This window comes from Stegodyphus dumicola, chromosome 1 (genome assembly GCF_044657685.1).
Source record: "Stegodyphus dumicola isolate Sdum_Otavi_A_Nest chromosome 1, ASM4465768v1".
Classification (NCBI taxonomy): domain Eukaryota; kingdom Metazoa; phylum Arthropoda; class Arachnida; order Araneae; family Eresidae; genus Stegodyphus; species Stegodyphus dumicola.
Window position 1 is genome coordinate 211,829,045 of NC_140768.1, and position 17,797 is coordinate 211,846,841.

The 17,797-nt window shown below is 34.7% G+C and overlaps 1 protein-coding gene across 6 annotated transcripts in view; it reads right to left on the minus strand.

The window, feature by feature from the left end:
• Positions 1-17,797, minus strand: part of LOC118190737 (uncharacterized) — a 272,297-nt gene that overhangs the window by 102,615 nt on the left and 151,885 nt on the right. For 5 of the 6 annotated variants that reach the window (XM_085825160.1, XM_035361502.2, XM_085825162.1 and 2 more), the window contains one exon: positions 4,027-4,141. The exons of the other annotated variant lie outside the window; for it this stretch is intronic. The gene's annotated coding sequence lies outside the window, so the exon portion shown is untranslated. The remainder of the gene's footprint in view (positions 1-4,026; positions 4,142-17,797) is intronic. 6 annotated transcript variants of the gene reach the window in all.

Here is a 17,797-nt window from a genome sequence, read left to right on the forward strand (position 1 = left end):
AAGCGTGCTGGTTGCATAGGCGTTTTCGTGATATTTCACCATGCGTAACGCATATACGACTCAGTTTCCTTTAGAAAGTCCTCCTCGAAGGGTTCCCTCATTAAGCAGATAGCCCTCGAGTTTTTTGCCATAATCAAGTAAACCAAACCAATCGATATCAAATTTTATTGCACGGAAATAGAAATAAACCATGAAGTTTTTCCTAGGAATTTACAAATGTTCAGTGGGTTCACTTTTTCTTGCACTCCATGCAACTATACGTTATAGGGAGGATCTGCTTGGGCATATTAAAAGCTGGCTGATTCCACATTGAATGCAAACACAGATGATTACCCCTTCCACCAATATTAGTCTGTCTCACTACCATAAATACTATTATCAAGACCATTTCCAAGAGCATCTCACTTAAAATTTGCACAATAATGGACACCATTGCGAGAATATGTCAATATGAATTTGCAAATACGACAGATAGGATTTATAGGGCTAAGACTATCTCATTAATGCCGTAGCCGAGCATGTCTTTAATTCATCTGAGTCATGTAATGAGTTATTTTGTGTGGAGGGAAGGGGTAATAAGCCTGCAATAACTACTTATCTTTAAAATTTAGTATCATCGATACTGTGACTCTGGTCGATCTGGATATGCAGGCAAGCAAGAGGGACAAAACAATTCATCCCATGGATATTTACAGTTTTAGCGAAGATTGACATATCAAGCATTTGTAAAATATATACTTAACTGTTTCAGTATAATCAAATTTGATAACCTTTTCATAATTTACTATGAATTAAAAAAAATATTTCACGGAATTCTTTTTCTTTTTTTGCTCAATTATGGAATATATAAACTTCACATTTTATTATGAACAGTAAACTAAATTATAATATTTTTAAATACTGATTTTTTTTTAATTTGTTCCTCGTGAAATTCTTTTGTAGTGAAGAGAAGTTCAATTTCACTTCCTGCTCATATTTTGAAAAATAAAAGATATATTATTTGTATAAGTAAGGTATAAAAAATATATTATTCCAGAAATATATTGTCATGAATCATATATATGTGGATAGTTTTGGTGAAATAATGGGTGAAATTTTAGCATCTCTTGTACAATGCAATATGAAAAGTCTGAAGAGAGCCGGAAAAATAAGACTACAAGGGAAGTACAATGAGATAAATGGTTATCTCGTTAAATTGGCGAAATATCACCAAGATGGCAATGATTTTGGCGACTAATTTTTGTCGCTAAACTTTAATTTGAAACAGTCCAGGTATATCCCCTGGAAAATATTTGATGGTCTTCGAAGAATATTCCTTGAACGTCCTTAACATATTTAAGGTTGAAAGGTTAGCATATTTAAGGTTTTTGTTCAGCCACTGAAGGAAATATACCTGAAACTTTCGGTATATTTCATGAGAATATTCTTCAACATTGTATAATTTTTCATGCGCATTCAGGTAATTTCTAGCAACACTAAACATAAAGAAGAAAACAGTTTTTCCAACTAAAAATCAAACGGACAGACACCCGGGCCCTTTGGTACCGCAGTAGGCTCTCCTAACCACTAGACCGTCTGGACGGCTCCAGTTTTAATTAAGAACTAAGAACTGATTCGTGCCCAATTTCATTTCATAAATTTTCTTTCGAGAAGGCGAAACTAGAACAAATTAATTATTATTTCGATACGGTTAATGTCTCATCTAAACCTGGGACATATGGCAACCCTACACATTGTCACATCATAAAAGAATATTCAGGTATATAAAAAATGGGTTTCACATCTGTAATGACAACTGTCTAATATTGCTATAGTCTATGACCTTGTTAAAACGAGCATAACACGCCTACCTACCTTGACTTTCTTTTTTGAGGCAATGCAAAATTAATTGTTTCTTGGAATTTCATGTAATCACTTAGATTTTACCAGGCGTGTGGTAAAATGTTACGCAATTCCGATAAAGAAGTATTGCACGCTACCTGCTTTGATACCTCGTTAATACTGACACTTTCGTGCACGTTGATTGATACAAAATGGGAAGTAGTACTTAGTAAGAAAGGAGGCTGGAATAATCTATTGTACGTCATCGTTTTCCCTGACAACTTTGCGCAAGTTATAGCACGATATGTCATTCATAACTAATCTGATCAGTTTTCCATTATTTCCTATTGATTGAAAATAGCACTGGAATTTTTCGAAAAGACAAAAATATTTTCCTTTAGATCAAACAATAATATGTTTGTATATAGTTCCTTAAATCATTAAAGTATTCTATGTTTTAATAGACGTACTGTGGAATAACGTTCTTTCAGCTGAATAATTTAGCATAAATTAACGTTATCTTTTAAAAGGATAAAACTTGGATATAGTTCTATCATTATTATTTACGGTATAAAAAATTAGATTTCTTATTACAACAGTATATCCTAAAATTTTTGGGAGTTAATTCCAAGACAGAGGTTGTACTTATTATTGCTGTACTTCATGTATTAATTGCTAGCTGTTTTTTAACACGCTATAAGCTTAACATTTTTTTAATTAGTTACATTAGGGATAATGTTTTAAATCTGACAATCCTAAATGAACTTATGTGACACCTAGCAAGATATTCTTAAGCCAGACAGTCCTAAGTAGTTATCTGATAATTCTCCATCTTCATGCAATACGCAAAGCAATTGAGCAGATTTCTCGGGCATGCTGGGCATGTAGTATATATTATAATCAAAGTTATAATTCAAATGGCTAAGATTCAATGTATTTTATTTTGTGTATGTTTCTCAATGAATCAAATTCACATGCATAAACATTTAAACTATCATGTTTTGAATTAAAAGAATACGAACGTCTGCAGTGAAACAGCAGTGGGCAATATGTAAGATTAAAACAATATGTAAACTTGAGTTCTAACAAGTTGTAGAGACATTAGGTTATTTCGAAAGCAGAAGAGGTGAAAAATGAGCAATGCCCTCGAATCACGGACCCATGGCTCGAAACACGGACCTCTCGAATACGCGTCGAGCGTGCTGACCACTACACCACGAAGACATGCTAAGAAGGCGGGATAAATACCTTATATACTCCCCCTTTTAAAGAGCGACTGGGGATTAGAGGACCCAATCGCCAAATCCTCGTGGTGAAGAATCATTATCCACCACCTTTTAGTTCGGGCACAACTGTAGAAACATTAGATTATTTTGAAGCAGGAAAGAAGAAAAATGAGCAGTGCCCTCGCAGGAACTCGAACCACGACTCTCGAATTCGCGTCGAGCGTGCTGACCACTACACCACGAACGCATGCTAAGAAGGCGGGAAAAATACCTTATAATGAAAGATAATTAACCAGAATTATAACTTTAACTCTTAGTTGTTCCTTAATTTGAATATTTCGCTTTTCGGTCCTAAATATATTAACTGTGTGTAATAAAGCGCTTTAAATTGGTCATTTCGAAATTATTCCTTCTTGTATGATCCTTGCATAACGCTAATGATGTAGACACTTATCTTCTTATAAAAAGCTTCAGCCAATAATAATTTCAGATTTGAGAACCGAAACTTAAAACTAATCAATTAAAACAAAGCGAAACTAAATCATTCTGAATGAGGATTTCATTTTTGGGTATATCATTTTTCTCTTTCTCTAACTTTTATCCTGCCAACCTGCTTTCTCTTTGTTACTATACTTCTTTATTCCATTGAAATGAATTATAATGAGATATAAAACAGCATAAATGTGATGAAAAACAGGCGCACAGATCACGCTTATAGAACTGTGTAACTTAGCTTAAAAATGTGCTTCTTAAGAATAAAAAATATTAAATCGGCACCATTGCTAACATCTTTAATGTACTAAGCTAGGTCATTCCATAAATTATGTGCTGTGCTGCATCAACAGCTTTCCAATTTTCTTGCAGTACAATCACAGTACATCACTAAACAAAATTACATTAGTTACATGATAAATGAATGAAATAAATAGGTTTTCTTAAAAGCAACATTTATTTATAAAATTTTAATATTTCATCTTACCGTTTAGTTAGTTACCCGTCGTAGACCTCAAATGAAATTCTTTCGGTTTCGTTACAGCTGCCATTTATATTTATAAAGAAACTTGGAAAGATTATTCAGCATTCTTTAGCAGGAACTGCAATAAAATTTTACAAATCATTTTATTTCTTAAATACATTTTTAACAAAACTTTTAATACAATTTATTATTTTATTTTCTTTTTAAGAATGCATATACTCGCAAAGTTAAACTGTTATAAAAAATAAAATTTATTTTATCTACGAATAATTTCATGTATACGTAAACGTTACGGGCAAAACTCGAAAAATTTATGTATTTTCTAATATTTCCTACATCTGATCAAAAATCCGTAAGAATATCTTATCGAATGTATAAAAAAATCGTATCTCGTAGTATAAATATGCAAATTTCATGCAGTGAATCTAAAGGATGGCAAATGATTGAATTATATTAATGAATTTTGAGAGAATGCGCTCTTTATTTAAACGGCAGAATGCTATTTGCAAATGAAATAAAATTTTTAGAAATTCTTTTTTATAATGGAATGGCTTTTGATTATTGTTTTAAGGTATTTCTCCCGCCTTCTTAGGATGCCATCGTAGTGTAGTGGTCAGCACGCTAGACGCGTATTCGAAAGGGCAGTGTTTTGATTCCCGGCGAGGGCGTTGCTCATTTTTCAAGTTTTCTGCTTCCGAAAAATATCTACATAATAATATCTCTACAGTAATAATATCTCTACAGATAATATCTCTGCAGTGGCGCCCGGACGAAAAGGGTGGTGGATGATGATTCTCCCCACCCAGGATTTGGCGAATGTGTCCCCTAAAACTCCAGTCGACCTTTAAAAGGGGAATATATAAGTTATTTCTCCCTCCTTCTTAGCATGACTTCGTAGTGTAGTGGTCAGTACGCTAGACGCGTATTCCAAAGGTCTGTGGTTTGATTCCCGGCGAGGGCGTTGCTCATTTTTCAAGTTTTCTGCTTCCGAAAAATACCTAATATCTCTACAGTGGCGCCCGAACGAAAAGGGTGGTGGATGATGATTCTCCCCACCCAGGATTTGGCGAATGGGTCCCCTAAAACTCCAGTCGACCTTTAAAAGGGAAATATATAAGTTATTTCTCCCTCCTTCTTAGCATGACTTCGTAGTGTAGTGGTCAGCACGCTGGGCGCGTATTCCAGAGGCCCGTGGTTCGATTCCCGGCGAGGGCGTTGGTCACTTTTCATCTTTCCTAATTTCAAAAAAATACCTAATGTCTCTACATTGTATTTGTAAATGTATTTGTATTTTTAAATTAATGTGAGAAGCAAATTTTACGCAGGAATTCTGAAAAAACGTGAACAGCACATATGATGTACATTAATGTACCCAACTGATATTGTTCAGTATACTGTATCAAAACCTCTTCTTATATTCAAGTCACCACTGACTTTTAGAGTAAATATTCTCTGTAAACTCAGGATCACAATGCATAAAACATTGCTAAAATCTTCATTCTGCACAGTCAAATTCTTAACAGGGTCTCTTAAATACCCACAGGTCTTCCGAAGTAACTTTATAAATTCCGCTACAAATTTTAATAGTTTATAAAGTTTTTTTGGCTAGCTACAATAGAATGCTCCACCAATTGAGTACAAATGCTGATAGTCAAAGTATTTGTAAATTACTATAAACTCATGCTTGTTTCCGATGGTACTATGATGTGCGTAAGGGTTCGTAACAGACTGGCCCACCAGCAGCCGAGCGGTGAAGTCGCTGAACACTGGTAATTCAATCCGAGGTTCCAATCCGGCGAGCGGGCTGGCTGCATGGGCGTTTTCGTGGCTTTCCCCATGTGTAACTTGTATACGAGCCAGTTTTTCTTAGAAAGTCCTCCACAAAGGCATCCCTCCTTTTAGGCAGATAGCCCTCGAGGCTTTGCCATTATCACATAAACCAAACCAAACATAATAAATTGAATGCACAGAGAACCGATGATAGCTTGACGAAATTTATTTTCCTAAAAGAAACACTTTACAGCTGTGGAACTTTTCACAGAAGTACTCGCATAGCTCTATTCAGTATCACAAAGTACAATCAGTAGTCATCACTCCAAACTACTAAAAAGGTTAAACACAAGATAATATTAAAAGCCCCAAATGCGTAAAGCTCGCATAGTGATGTTTCAGTACTCTCAGCTGAACTCTGAACCCTAAATTAAAGTAAGAAACTGAACTCTAAATTAAGCTCTTCCAGGTCTTAAAAGTTTTCCCCCAGCCGCCGAGAAATTTCTAGTAGCTTTCACTTCTCGAAATTGCTGAGAGGTATACACACTTAAGTTACAGTTAAATTGGAATCGAACCAGTTAGATATAGGGATCGGATCTTTAAATGGATTTGCCTCTGTAAAATGCTTTTCTGGCAATGCTTTCGCATTTTTGAGGCCTTTCATGCAACGTTATATAAGATATACCACAACTTACGTATGATTTCATTAAAATTACTTACATGTATATGAAAAATTCGTAACAGTACTAAAAATGGCAGCTTTCATTTTTATCAAGCTTATTGTTACGTAATTTTTCCCTGACTTGTAAGCACAAGACAGTTAGTTATTCGAAGTAACAAATTGCAAATAATTTCGGTTATTATTCTCACATTTCTTATAACGAATTGATGTGTGTAACTTTGTTTTTATTTCTTGCTGATTGACCAAAATTATAGTAAAAAATTATTAGCAGCAAATATACTCGTAAATTATTTATCATTTCCTTCCAATGACTTAATTGAATAAAATCATTCGTAATCTAGATTACTCTTCTCTCCCGGCAGGACAGCCGGTCCACTTAAGAAAGATGCTTATCGGCTTGCTTAATCCTGAAGACGATTACAACTGTTATTTATCACCTTAGATCATGTGCCCCGGGAGATGTAGTAAATATGGATGCTCCATATATTCTTTAAATCATTTATATAAATCTTTCATCAAATTCGCCAAGTTCTGTTAGAATCTCATTTTAATAGTTTTTTTTCAATTTATGTATACAAAAAAGTAAGATAATTGTTTGAAACTTTTCATTGAAAACAATGGTACTTGCGCTTTATAAACGATAATTTTAGTGCTGGAAAATAACAGTTATAGTAAAAATTTAGTATTAAAATTTCTGGATAATTTGGATGTCTGCTTAGTAATTAAACCACCATAATATTCTTATTTTTAGATAACTGTGGAGAATTCGTTACTGAAGAATATAAAACCTGAAGACATTCTGGAAGAAAATAGATTTTGACGTAGTGAATCTCACTGCTACGGACTGGAACAAGAGTATACATTTTGTGAGCCGAATAATATGAATTTTCAGTTCTAATACACCTTCATTTTAAAGTTTCGAAGCCCATTCATCTAATGCCTTGGACTATAATTACAGTATCATTCCTTATGTTTCTGAAGACTAAATAAATATACAGACTGTTCACAAATTTTTACGCGATTTTGCTTTGCTATAAGAAAATCGCCTGCTTGTAAATTATTGTTTTAACTGCAACTATATTTTTGAAAATACAAATTATCGTTTCCTACTTAACAGTTTTGTTTTCATGCAAAATGGCGCTTTTAAATAAGCAATGGCTGGAAGGCTATGTTTGTGCTTTTTTTGAAGAAAATCTTTCGTATCTAGTCAACGAAAAACGCTGTAAAAGCCATGCCTTTTCTGTATGTACAGCTATATGACAGGTAATATCATCAGAGAGAAGGAAACAAACGTCAGTTCGACTTCAAGTGAGAAAACTGTTCTAAATACATATCCAACATTGTAGCAGAGGTAAAAGCTTTAATTTTAAACGAAATTCCGCCAAATCAAAGAACAATTGCAAAATCATTAAAATGCTCAATTTCAACTGTAAACGAAGTTATTAGTACTTATTTGAATCTTACAAAAGCGATAAAACATAATGTCCATCGTCTTTCTCCACGACATATCGCCGAAGGCAGAACGCGCTGCAGAATTCCTTATGTGAAACACTTATCTGGATAGAAATGGAAAGCTGTTGCAAATGAATAAATCTTGGATGTATTTAAATAACTGCAATGAAAAAGATGCATTTATCATCACCAAAAAGTAGAAAAAAATCTTAAAATATGGTTCAAAGAATGTAAAAAGAAATTTGCTGCTTTTCATTTAAACTTATTTTCTTGAATTTCATTAGAGATATATTTTTCATTCAATTGATTCAGTTCTCATTTCGCGACCAGGCAAAAATACGTAAAGCCTCAAAATATCTTTACTAAAAATTGAAAAATAAAGAAAAATATAAAACACCAAACACAGCTAAAACAATTTAAAAACAATTTTTACAATCAAAGTTAGAGTTTCTACGCAAAAACAAGCAATTCGGCCAGCGGGCAAGATTTTTCGGAGCGCGAATCTGAAAGTTTACTTTTGGTCTCACTCGGCCAAATGTGCAGAAACTGAATTCACTGTCCTGCTAAGTGTCAAATGTAAACAAATATGGCTGCTGCTTTAAAAAATTAGTCTTAGCCGCACATAAACAACTTTTAAATTGTTAATAGTTTTACAACTATTACATGCAGATTAACTAAAGGCGTGAAAACCTTAATCAGAAGATAAGAAGAGCATAATTCAATCATTTTTAAAGCAAAAAATGCACAGTTTAACAACATATAAGAATAAGAAACTGAGCTACAGAGTTACAGAGTCGAAGCCGAGTTACAGAGTGCGTATGTATATATATGTATACACTTTTGGTGCTGTCGATTGCAACCAAACAGGGAGGTGCACAACTGCATGTTATAGCAGTCCTACATACAAAATTTCAAATTTTTTGAGTTATGCAAGATACATACGTACGTACTCACAGACATCACGAAAAAAGTCTCCTCTTTATCCTTTTTGCAATCCGTTTTTGGAAAAATCGTCCTTTATTCTGTCCTTACGTACACATGTGACACAAAAACATCGTTAAATTGCATTTAATAGCGGTCAAAATGGATATTTTGGTTGAAATATGATACCCGAAAGTTGTCGCGATTGCAATACTTCCTAAATATAAAGGCATTATTATCTTAGGACGTACAGTTAGGAAAAATAGTGAAGAATAAAGGTTATCAAACAGGAGATTTAAAACACAGTTTTAAGTACAATAATTCTGTAAATACAATTAAAATCGTCTAAAAAATGCCCGAACAACTTCTGTAATCATACGTCGTCCGTTTTTAAAATACAGCTAAAAAATGTATTACTCTTATTAGATGATATCAGTTCACGAATATTTAAGAAATAATCTGTTGAACTTCATCATAATACGCCAGTCCAAGCCATGCAACCCAGGAGTAACATCCCATCAGATTACCTTAGTAAACTTGCGACGGCATGCAGAGCTTAGCGTGATTAACAATTCACAAAATGCATGCCGCTGACTTGTAATCATTAAAAAAATCAGAAGTAAAAATAAAAAGATCTTTTATGAAAGATCATAGTGTTTCCCAGGGGAAAGACGATTCTAAAATATTAAATTGAGCAATCACATGTCACTACGATCGAATGGGTTATTTCGCGTGCTTTCACGGGTTGTTGGCGGAGCGAAGGATATAAATTCGCTGTCACAAGCTATAAAAAAAGGAAAGTCTTCAGAATTTTTTTTCCTCTTTAAAATAGGAAACAACTTTTTAATACCTAGAACTCTTTTGTGAAACGTACAATTACAGTACTACAATTGCTTGGAGCGATTTTTCCTTTCTTGTTCTTCAATATTTTTATAGGAAGAAGTAACGTTGAGCATAAGCGATGCAGTGGAACTTGCTCATCGTTTGAAAACGTTAAAAGTGATATTCGAATTTGTGAATTTGACGGGAAGTTGAGCACTAAGAGCAGCAGTAACGTTATTGCACGGAATATGACTGTTTGTTGCTGAGTGTATGGCTAAAGCATTAGAGCTTAAAATCTTCTGTACTTATTCCCTTTTATACTATGTCATTGCCCTCAGATAAACTATATGCAGAAAAGAAGATTAATATGATCTCATTTATTTGAAAGCTTTTCTGATAAAAATAGGTAAATGCAAAATATCTTTTTATTTTTTGGTCCACCCTAAAAGTTGTATATGTTTATAAATCAAAAACAAACTGCCAGTAATTTCTTTTTTAATTCCCTCTTTCTCATTTTTAACAATAAAAATATTGTAGGTTTTCTTAAGTAGAAAGATTGCTTAGTGTTCAATTAAAAATATCTGATGTGGACACTACACGATTTACTTGTACGAAAGCTTGCATTATTTTTTCTTTGATGCACTTCATTTAAACTTGTGTCCTCAAATTTCAATAGATACATTTCTAATTCAAAAGATTCAGTTCTCATTTCGCGACAAGGCAAAAATACGTAAAAACTCAAAACGTATTCATTAAAAATTGTAAACACAGAAAAACCTAAAACACCAAATATAGTTTAAATAATTTTGTTTAAAAAAATTATAATCAGAATTAAGTTCCTACGCTAAAACAAGTAATTCGGCTAGCAAGCAGAAAGACAAAATTTTCGGTGCACAAAATTGTAAGTTAACTTTTAGTCACATTGGGCAAAAAGACACTGAAGTTAATACACAAAATGAATTAGTTCATTATGCTACTAAGAGTTTCAGATTTAAGCAAATGGCGGCTTCGTTAGACTTAAGCGCCATTTAAACTTTTTTATAATTCTACAACCATTGCATGCAGATTAACTGAAGGCATAAAAACTTTTACCGGAACATAATAACAACACAATTCAATCGTTCTTTAAAAAAAAAAGCACGATTACCCACATATGAGAATAAAAACATGAACTCACCAAGTCAGTTAACAGAGAGGTAATATATATATACCTTTGATGCGGCCGATTGCAAAGAAAACCGGAGGTGTACAACAAACAACATGTTATAGCAGTACCATACAAAATTTCAACGCTGTACGGCCTCTTGTTTTTGAGTTATGAGAGTTACATACGGACGTACTGACGTCACGAAAGAAATAATCTCTCCTGAATCTATTTTAAATCCATTTTGCAACCCATTTTAGACAAAAAGAGTACTGCATTCTGTCCATACATACAGTTGAGACGAAAAAATATATTTCATATGGGTTCGAGAGGGGCCAAAATGGATATATTCTTTGAAATATGATAACTGAAACTTTTCGCGATTACAATAGTTTCTTCGCTTCGCACAAGGAAGTAAAAACATATGACTGATTTCTATTGAAACATGTTTAGGAATTAACCTTGAAAAGAACTATACTCATATTAATTTTAGTTCAGTCACTTACCGAGACAACACAGAATGTGACAAATCAACATAGATTTGTCTCGGTAAGTGGTTGGTACATTCGGTTGGTAACTGGAAGGCTCTTGGTTCAAATCCCGGCAAAATCACAGGATATATCACGTTTTTCAGCTCTAAAAAAACTATTAATCTCTACAGTGGCCTTTAAACTGAAATATGGAGTACACATCTTTACTATCAAGATTTGATCGAGTGGGTCTCATTTCATTCTCACGTTACTTTTTAAGTGACGGAGAATGTTAAGGAATAGTCGCATCTCTCCATACGTGCTATCATGTTATATGTGATTAGCACATCCATCTGGCAATTCGAGGATACGTGGTTCGAATACTGTTGAGGGCCACAGTTGATTTTTCACGTTTCTTGCTCAGAAAATCTTATTGTACAGTTTTCAGACCCCCATACTTATAAAAATTTCTGTTTTTCAAATTTTCACTGGATGACATAATCACTATCAAATTTTTGGGAAACATCATTACATTTATTGAAGTTAATGCATAATACTGCTTACAATTAAATGTAAATAAGCTTTACATTAAAATATAGCCTCAAACATATGAAACATAATGAACATTTTGTTCATTTGTGTAAATTAAACATTTTGTGTAATATTTGAAAGAAAATATTCTCTTGTTAGTATAAGCAAATCTGTCAAAATAATCAAAATTTAAAGGAGATACAGTAGGTGAGTTCCTAATACAATTAAAATACAGCGTAAGTGCGAGTGTTTCAGTAGCACCTCCAAAGAAACAGCGGCAATATTCTTCCATTCTACACTGAAATACGACATTTTATTTTCATTCATTTTATTCACTGTCGGATGTTAAAACATCTGTAACATAAAGAATGTTATTAACCCAAAGGGGTGGTAGCCCAGAAGGGGGCTATTAGTCTAAAAACGGCGTTTTATGGAGTTTCACTATAAACGCCGAATCACTTTTTAAATTGTTGCCACCAAATATTATCGGCCTGTATTTAATTTAAAGAAATTAAATAATGATGAATGTGTATGAATGTATGTACTCGGACTGTAAAAAACAACGGTACCCAAAGCCATCAAATTATGAAAAACGTAATCCTCCTCCACCCGAACATGGGCACCTGGAAGACCGAATTTTCAATTTCGAATTTGTTTTATTATTTATTTCATATTTTATTAACCTTTAACGAATTTTTGATTGACAAACTCAATGATTTCAAAGCGAGCTACGGCAACACTACGGGGAAAAAAATTATTTCCAGAAAGCGAGACTGTCTATCGGAAATTCTAAAGATATGCTGTTTTTAAATATTTTGTGATATTCTGTTAAATTCAATTTTATTTGATTTAGGTGCAAAGACCACGATATTTAATAAATAAAAGTAACACACAAAACGTTAAACAAAACGCCCCTTTGGACGTAGTATAAAATATGAAAGCTTTCAGATTTTACAATTTTTTTTTTTTTATTATTATTATTCCTCTAGATTTAATTCAGTGAGATTTCCTTCCACAGGAAAAATTTTTCATATCTACCCTATACTTTCCCCATGCTGAAGTTTCAAGAAAGTAAAAAATATGCTACGGAGCGGCTCCATCAATGTAGTTATTATAAAAATCAACAAAACATACAGATTTATTAGGTTTTTGATGTAATTCGTTCTACTGCTTTAAATACTTCAGTTTTGAAATCAGGTAAATTAAGTTAAGAAAATAAGTTAAGAAATTCACAATAAATAATAACTCATAAATAATAATAATAATAATAATAATTCATAATAAATAATAGCTCATAATAAATAATAATAATAATTCATAGTAAATAATAGCTCATAATAAATAATAATAATAATTCATAATAAAGACATTCATAATAAATTAACTGCAAATAAATATATAAGTCTTTTTGTTTAAAATGCTTATCATTTTCTTAGGCATCTGATAACAATTAATTTAGCAAGATTTACTTATCACAGTTTTGCTGCAATGCTCTGCTTACCTATATTAATGCATGACTGGTAAGTACAAAAAAGGACTATTAGCTGTAATGTTACTGTATCAGAACTTTAGCTATCGAACTGTATCCATTTAGAAGTTTTTTTCTGATAATAATTTAGAATTTCACATACACCATTTTGTCAGTAACCAAATTTATACATTCTATTGTTAGCCTAATACTATAAAAAGATTAATGATGTTTGTTATCAGATCAGTATTGAACTACATAAATTCAGCTTTCAATTTGTATTACTTCCGAATCTAGATTATGCGAGATAACGCGAACTGTTGCGATGTCCCACAGCAGAAAGCTGGGAGAAAATGGAAGGCAAATATTTTTGGGGATACAAAATTAGGATATATTAATTTTCGCCAGTCTTAATTGTACGCTGTACTTTCAAAGCTAGTTTAGATGGGTTAGTAAATTTAAGGTTACAAAAAGAAAAGAAAATGCATGCCCTAACTTATTTCACTTTATATCATATATATGTACAGCTATAGTGGTTAGCGTCGGTGACTGCCAGGCACATGCGACATGCGACGGGGGACGTGGGCACCATTCCTTTTCGGTTAATTGGTGTAGCGCCACGTCCACCAATATCTAGAGTTGAACCTTGAGTCTTTCAAAAGAGCAATTACATGGCCATACAAGGGCTGTTAATATTTAGTATTACATTCTTGTTTGCTGGTTAACATATTCTATGGATAACGTGATTTACAGAGTTACATACTGACTTTGTCTCTCATTTCCGGCATACAATGCATATGCATTACCTGAATTACATTAATCTTACATTGCGTTGGATTACTTTTGTGTACAGTTACAGTTTTTAGCTGTACATTTCAATAAATATACCTACATTACTTGTAGACTGCATATAAATACAGTTTGCATGTACAGTTACATATGCCAATATTACATGTGCCTTGCGTTACATTATTTTTATATACATACATAGTCAGGCACGCCTGCTTCACATATTACTTAATTTTACCTACACTGCTTAACCTTAGGTTACATATACTTGCAGTTGCATATAGATACATGCAGATACATTCTGATTAATTTTTTAGATACAAATATTTACAAACATAATAGTCTTACAGGTTACTTACATTACATGTTATTTGGGTACTTATTGCATAATTTTCCAGTACATGAAATAGACATTCCAATACATACATTGCTTTGCGTTAGACATCCTATATCCCTTATTCATAATACAAAACATATATGTTACCCATGCATTTTTATTAGACATTTCTGCATTTAAATTGCATTACTTTAAATTGCATAACTTACTTATACATAGCTTACTGATACACAAAAATATTTACATATATTACACTCCCTTACATTACTTTGCTTACAGATATATGCACTTTCATACATTCGTTATGCCTACATTATATATCGGTTCATTATATATGGTCTTACGGTATAATTTGCCGAAATTTATTTACACAGTACATGCACATTGTTAAATGCAACTGACTTTCCAGGTATGAATACAGGCAGTCTTTATACTGTGAGTTTCTAGTCTACATTATAGTTTCTTACAATTCACTTAAATGACAGTTTTCCTACATTGCAATACATGTCCTTTTTAAAATGCTTAAGTTGTTTTTACATGCTGGGTTGTTCTATGGCTGACACAAGTCTGTATCTAAGTCGGACAGTCTGTCCATCAACTGTACCAGCTTTTTAATAAAGTGCCGCTGTTTTATCATATATTTACAGAACGGCTGGCGATTTGTTTCAGGGAGATTGATATGCAGTCCTTCTGTTAATGGGCATGACGTTAGATAGTGCTCTGGTGAGCCTGAGTCGCCGCATGCACATTGACTTGTGTGACTTATGCCACGCTTGAAGAAATATTCCGGGTAGGGCCCATGCCCGGAAATGAACCTTATCAACTGTGCGTTCGCTACATTTCGGCTAGTGTCCACATAGCCGATGAAGTAGTGGGTCCTTCTCCCTGTGGTGCTTTGGTCCCATTCGTTCTGCCACATGCCAGTAGCCCTTAGGCGTAGTGTCTTCTTTAAATACGAATGCGGCCATGGGATGATAATTGGTGCATCAGGCGGGTCAGTTGTTGCCTCTTTGGCGAGTTGGTCGGCAAGTTCATTGCCATTGCCATAGTGGCCAACATGAGCCTTTATCCACTCTAATTTTGTGCGGTACTGGGGGTTACTTCTAAGATCTCTCTGTATTCCCTGTATAATCTCCGAGGGATGATCTGCATTCCAAATGGCATATAACGATGATAAGCTGTCCGTTTTAATGGTGACATGGCTATGCTGGTGCGAGTGCAGGTAGCGAATCGCTTGTGCAATTGCCACTGCTTCGCTTTGAAAGACACTGTTATGTTGTCTTAACTGTCCCTTCCATTTCTCGATTGCGTTGTCTTGTTTCGTGGCGACATAGGCGCATCCCACTCTTTCGTCCAATCTAGACCCGTCTGTATAGATGGTCATTTCCCTTGAGTGATGAGTTGTAGTGGGATTAATTGAGATAAGTATCCCTTTGCCTTTCTCTGCCGGGTGGACGTCAAGAAGGCAGAAGTTTGTTTCGTACTCATCCGGGTAGTATGTTTCATCGTCAAAAGTAACTGCCTTCTTAAGTTGCAAAATGTGTTGGCGTGCTGCCTCCTCCTCAGCCCGGATGTACAGGGGAAGGAGACCAGCAAGTACGTTAATGGCATCGGTGGAGGTGGTGCGGTAAGCCCGTGTGATTCCCAAGGTCGTTGTATGCTGTTAAGATGTCTGACCTTCCTTCCTTGCATTGGATAGGCCCATACTGCGGCAGCATACGTCACTATCTTCTCGATGACTGTCGTGTACAATACCTTTTGAATATGGGGGTTAAGCCCCCATTTGTGACCATAAAAGAGTTTCATTTGTTTGGCTATGGCTGCCGTCTGGAGTTTGAGATCCTGCACGTGAGGGATCCAGGTCATGTTATGATCAAAAGTGACCCCTAAATATCTTAACTGGTCCACTATCTGCAGGCGTTGGTTGTTAATCTTTATGGTGGGGCGTCTTACTAAGGATCCTCCTTTTTTCGGAATTAAAAGGACTTTTGACTTATGTTCTGCAATTGTGAGCTTAAGTTTGGTACACTGGTCATGAAAGATCGCGCAAACTTCATTGCAATTTTTCTGTAATTTTTCTCGCGTGGTACCCTTTACGATAAGCGCCGCGTCATCCGCGTATGCAATGATTTTAGTGTGCGCCGGCCACGTCGCTGTCGGTACTTCATTGAACGTTAAGTTCCATAAATGCGGCCCGGCGCACGATCCTTGCGGGCATCCTCTAGTTTGCACCTTTTCGATAATGCCTGCATTATGCACCGCTAATAGCTTCCGATCCTGCAGGTAGTTGCTTATTATACTATATATGTTACTTGGGCAATTGGCCCTTCGTAATGCCTGCTTGATAGCCGGCCACCACAGCGTAAAGGGCCCGGGTTCGAATCCCGGAGAAGGCATGGTTGTTTGTAAACGTATAGTGTTGGTGCGGCATGGCGGCACTCTAAATATGCGGCCAGCCGAAAGTCCTCTCGTGTGGTTTGGTGGAAGGGGAGAGGGGAGACCCTCGGACTCGTGCCCCCATGGCGCTCTCCATCAAAATTGGTTGCGGAACTGAGCAAAATTGAACTGCCACCTGAATGGTACTCAAGGCTGTTGCCAACGGCAGGCGTACTCTAGCGCTCCTTGCCACGAGGTATTTCGTGGGTTTGGGCTGACTACGTCAGACAAGTGAGCATAAGCAACAACAATAGAAAAAATAAATTAATTAACAAACAGCTATTTCATCCGATTAAAGTAATTTTGGATACCTCTTTGTTGAAGCGGTCACTGCATAAACTTTTGGCGACATCATAAATCTACAGATTGAGTGATTATGTTTGCCAATTTTGGCGATTAAATGCGGTATTCATTTAAAGAGGAAATAATTAATATGCCACTATAATAAAAAATGGCAGTATAACTCTTTGATTTATGCAGTACATTAAGAACATAGGTGTCTTAAAAACATTTATGTGCATGGTTGCCAGAATTTGAGCTTTTTTATAATTTTGCAACTTCTATTAAAGTGGTTTTGATAATACGTAAGTGCCCTTTATTTCGATAAATCGCAGATTAAATACTTTTTTATCGTATTGATAACGAAATTAGACATTTTGGTAATCGCCATATTCCATGTAGAAAGGTTTCGGATTCGGTTATAGAGCAGTTATCTTATAGAAAGCTATTACAAATATCAGTATTTATGTTTAGGCTGTAGGGTTTATATTTATTTTAACTAACTTTTATTTTAAGTTTAAACTATCTTTCCTGTCAAGCCTTACTTTCCCCTGGAACTGCCAATGCCAGAATATGTAAATTTGAGTAGAATGCGCAAGCATTCAAATTATCAGCGGAAGTATTATGATTTAAATAGAAGGAAACGAGTTCGGTGTGATATTCTTACTTAGCG